The 5,128-nt window shown below is 51.0% G+C and overlaps 1 long non-coding RNA gene across 1 annotated transcript; it reads left to right on the top strand.

Moving 5' to 3' along the window:
* Window positions 1-314: 314 nt before the first annotated feature.
* On the top strand, window positions 315-2,687 carry LOC144937774 (uncharacterized). The gene is made up of 3 exons (XR_013637777.1): window positions 315-607; window positions 851-1,037; window positions 1,903-2,687. It is a non-coding gene; the product is annotated as an uncharacterized LOC144937774 (long non-coding RNA).
* Window positions 2,688-5,128: the final 2,441 nt, after the last annotated feature.

Below are 5,128 nucleotides of genomic sequence, written 5' to 3'. Positions count from 1 at the left end.
CTAATTGTGTGATATCAATTCTAAATGTGGAGGCAAAACAAAAAAACCCCACACGACCCACGGGAAAAGGGAGACCCTCAAACTCCAAGTATACAGCAGCAGGCGTCAGGGTCGGGATCGCACCCCCGACCTCCTGTGTACCAGGCGAGGGAGTCAACATCTCCCGGCCACCGTGTCGCTGCTCTCCCGTCGTGATACTGAAGCTGTTACACAAACATTCACAACGGTTTCACACATTTATCTATCCACCGAGGCGTATTTTGTGATTGTATTTCGGGTACGTGTATCTTTGATGTGGGTGTCCAGTGTAATGCGGGGAGCAGCTGAAGTTTAGGAGGAGGGCGCATCGCGTCTCTCACGGCCACCCGGCAGCAGCCCGCATCTCGCCGCCCGATTCACGTTCCGGGCGTCGCCCTCGCGACCTCTCCCGGCGGCGGCTTCGCAGTGAGCGCGCTCCCATTGTGTCTGGGGGACTCCTCCTAGGTCGACTCGGCCTTCAACGAGCACTTGGTGCGGTGTGTGTAGTAAACGTCAGCACTGGGGAAACAAAGGTGGCCCCGTGCGCGGTTCTGACCTCCAAGGCCTCCCGTGTGCCCTGCCGTTCTTCGTAAGTGTTGGCGAACAGTTTTTGTCCCAAACGTGCCTCTTGTATGTACAGTAGATACTGTATGTGCGAGTAAGACGGTACAGAGGGGAGCAGTCAACCCAGAACGCCACAGGGGTCTGCCCGTGACCTCCCGGCAGCGCGCTTTCCACACTTCACGTGACGGTCTCAACGTGCACCGAGCCTGGCACAAGCGCCGTGGTAACGCCACTGCCACTTGGTGGCTGTTGTCTGTGTGGGTGACAGCTCTACGGTGCTGCTGCTGCTGAGCGCGGAGGCGTCAGCCAGGTTCGTCTCGACGGCGACGCTCCACGCGGCCTCCACCCGGTCTCCACGAGGTCTCCTAGCGGCCTCCACGCGGCCTCCACGTGGCCTCGGGCCTTGGCGCGACTGGCGGCGCGAGCGAGAGGAGCCGCGCTCCGCCCGTGGCGCCGTGAGTAGAAGCTGCGTCCCGCGTGGAGGGCCCCGTGCCCCGTGCTCCGGGCCACGGGGCGCCGGGCACGGGGCGACTGCGCAAGCCTCAGGCGGCGCTGCGTCGGCTGAGACGTCGTTCCAACGCTCCATCCCATACGGGGTTTACGCAGAGGGGACATTGCGTACATTCCGCGAGAACTTACACGACTAAGTAGTCGTTTACACAAATTAACATATTACTTGAAAACATAAACATGCAGGCAGATTCACAAATGCACTGGGAAGCGGTGAGCAGTGGAATCACTGTAAATATTCACAACACGGTAATCACACTGTCCTGTATGGTGTTTACCTGTTAAATATATCTACGTTTATTTTGCTGCTCACTTGTAAATCTCTTTGCTCCACTGAGTTCAAATCCTGGCTGGGGGTGACTCAGCCCATCGTCACCACTTCCTGAGGAAGTTGTCCTGTCGATAGGACTCGCCCCCACCACTGGAACCTGGCATTTCCACCACTGGCACCTGGCATTTCCACCACTGGAACCTGGCATTTCCAACACTGGAACCTGGCATTTCCACCACTGGAACCTGGCATTTCCACCACTGGAACCTGGCATTTCCAACACTGGAACCTGGCATTTCCACCACTGGAACCTGGCATTTCCACCACTGGAACCTGGCATTTCCACCACTGGAACCTGGCATTTCCACCACTGGTTCTGGCGCCGTTAACGGGAGATGAGCACCACTCCCACGCTCGTGAGAGAAGGATCTCGTTTTAACCCCCCCTCCCCCCAGTGTGTGAGAGTAACGCGCTGAACTCGCTTTGACCTCCGAATGAAGTGCCCTGTGAGAGTAACGCGCTTGGCACTGTGCGTGCAGGATGATGATGATGCGGCGGCGGCGCGTGATGGAGGTGATGTTTGTGATGGTGCTGGGTGTTGCGAGTGGCACCTACATCTACCGCCCGCTGCTCTTGGAGCAGGCTGCCCTGCAACGCACCAAGCAAGCCGCCGCCGGCGAGGACCCTGGCACCCAAGTGGAGCGGGCGGCGCGCGAACTGCCAGGCAAACTTCCCGAGCAGCCAAATGCGGCCGCGGCGAGCAACGCCGATGATTGATGCTGGCGCTGCAGAGGCGAGATGTTGACTACCTCGCCTGGTTTACATGCGGTTGTGGGCTTGATCCAGACCCTGACGCCTGCTGTGTATTCAGCGTTTGCGTGTATCTCTCGCCGTGGTCACGTGGATTTTTCTCAGGGTCCTTCGTTTTTTCCCTCCACATTTAGATTCAACGTTTCGAGTATTTGGCTGTTATAAATTTCCACTTGATAAGCCACTTTTTTGAGCTATCATTTGTGGCCAGGTCACTTCTAAAAATTAGCTATATAGCTCAGTGGGCCTTACCTGCTAAGATAAAACATAGTTTAAAGAGTTTGTGATTAGCCTCACAGCGACTTTGCCGCTTGGTTTGACCTATGCACGAGTAACGCAGTCGACGCTTTGACAGATAATTGACGTACATCGTCTTGGAGCCGGTACTGTGACGTGTGTTAGAGGTGTTATTTTAGTCAAAATGTAATAACCGGGAAAAAAAAAAAATCTGTAATCACATGTTTATTTGTTATATGTGCTGGGGTTATTGTCATATTTCCAACAATTAAAAATGTCAAAAAATGTAATGTTTTACCTGTTTTTTAATATATTCACATCAACCTTGTAAGTGACCTAAGTCCGCAATTAACGTTTTTGCATTCCAACCTATTTTCAAATAGATAATTGTGTACCACGGATCTTATTTAACAACATATTTTGTACTGCAAACTTCCTGAACACTTGAGTCGATTGCCTCCTCCACACTCGAATATTGCTACTCCAATCGTTACTCTTTATCAGTAAACGTCACTCATTGATTCCTTCACCGTTGTTGACGACTTGCCTTACCAGACTGCTTCCACACCGCACGTCACAACAACACACCCACTTATCCACACACTTCCTTTTAGCATGGTTGGCTACGTACGGTGCAAAAGAACTTCAACATACATTCCTCCCACGCTCTCCACCTGCACGTAACGTTTCTGCTTCTTCCTTTAGACGATAGAATTCCCTCATTCTTTTTTTCCCAAGCTCATGTATTCTTGTTCAAGTCTCCCAACTTCAGGCAGCTCCAGGTAGCCTCCTGCAATGATTCCCGCCCAAATAATGGATGCTAGTGGCCACTTGGGTCAGAGATAAGAGGCAGAAACTAGCATCAGCTCCCAGATGCCGAATCACTCTTCGTCATCATCCCTCTTGAAGAGCTCTCGCAAAGCCGCAGCGACAGCAACAACGGTAGACAACCCCAACATTCGGAGCCAGCTGAGAATGAATATGAGCGCTGCCATTAGAAAAATTAAAAATGCCAGGGCAGTCGCAAGCTTCGAGGCCGTGTCACATCGTGGGATGATTTGCAGCTCGGGGGGTGTGCGAGGGTCTGATGGATGAGGAGACCAAAATCCTTTTCTCTCAATAAAAAGCATGAACAATAGGAATCGAGAACATCACGAGACAACAACACGCTCACACTTAGGATTCCACTAGCTTCTCTACCGCTAGCCTTTCTCCCCTCGCCTCTCCTACCTCGCCCTTGCCTCCAGTGGGGGTTAAGCCATCACCGCTGGAGAGGGCGAGGTGTGGAGAGCGGGGCCTGGGGCTTCTCTTGTCTTTCCTCATCTGCACTCCGACCAACTCAACTCCCTCTCTCTCACGCTCCCGTATATATCGCCGTCCTTATTAACTCATTAATTAAGTTGGCGACCTACCATCGCCTCACACCCGTGGCTATCACCTCAATCTACTGTCAACATGGCGCCTGTTCCGTGCCTGCATTTGCAGCCAGCCAATCACCGCTATGCATCTTCATTAGCCGTCTCCTTTCCGTTGCTCTCTCTCGCCGCACCTGTTCCTCCCAGATCCGACCTCACTGCCCGTAACTCGCACATGCGTGCATACCGCTTGCTACTCCACTTGCTACTCCACTACACTACTATAGAGTCAGCAGATACTACTATACAGTTAGTCGTTACTACTATAGAGTCGGTAGATACTGCTTTAGGGCCAGTAGATACTACTACGGTCAGTAGTCACTACAGTCAGTAAATACTACTATCCAGTCAGTAGCTACAACTGGCTCAGGAGATACTAGTCATACCTCGGTATACGACCGCTTTGGATTACGTCGAATTTGGTATACGTCGTGTTTTGACGAGAAAAAAATGTCTTGGGATACGACCTCTTGCTTGGGATACGATGCGCTTGCTAGAACTTGTATGGGTCGGGATGAGTCACCGCGTACCCGCGTAGACCCCGTTCATGACTCCTCCCCTTCCTCACCACCATCCTCGTCGGCTATGAACTCCTCTCAGCAAGGTAAAGTGATGTTACATTTTATTTTTATTGAAATTTATTTTATATTTATGCATTTATTTTATGTATGCATTTTAGTAATAAGTAGTGTCTAAAATATTTTATACAACCCCATTAATATATATACCATATAAAATATAATTTCTTATACTCTGGAAAGGATTATTTCCTTACCCTTTATTTCTTACTAGCGGGAGGTACCCGGCGTTGCCCGGGTGAAAAATATATTTCAAGACTTCTCTTAAAAACCTTACACATACATTTCTCTACCAACAAAATTATAAGAGGCTTGCACAAGTCCAAAAAGTTACAGAAAGTGTGGGGTAAATAGTTGATGTAAAAGGTTTCCGAAAATTGTGGACCCCCCCCCCCCTCAAAAAATATATTTACCCCCGCGTAGGTATATATACCTACACACCTTACATACAACAGAGGAAGTTGTATCTATTGACTCTGTAGTAGTATCTACTGACTGTACAGTAGTGTAATAAGAGCCTATGTCGGGCTCACGTGGTGATCGGCTCTGCCGGTCCCGCTTTACAGCCAATGGGGGGAGAGCCTGGGAGCATGGCCTCGGCGTGATCACGGGATGTCAGCTAGGTGATTGGTTCTGCTGGTCTTGGCCTCAGCCAATGGGAAGACAAGTCAGGGGCATGGTCCCGGGAGTTGATGGGGAATCTGGAACATTCGGCGCAGGCTATT

Source organism: Lampetra fluviatilis, chromosome 20 (genome assembly GCF_964198595.1).
Source record: "Lampetra fluviatilis chromosome 20, kcLamFluv1.1, whole genome shotgun sequence".
Classification (NCBI taxonomy): domain Eukaryota; kingdom Metazoa; phylum Chordata; class Hyperoartia; order Petromyzontiformes; family Petromyzontidae; genus Lampetra; species Lampetra fluviatilis.
The sequence above is the reverse complement of the archived record's forward strand: the minus strand, read 5'-3'. Positions and strand labels throughout refer to the sequence as shown.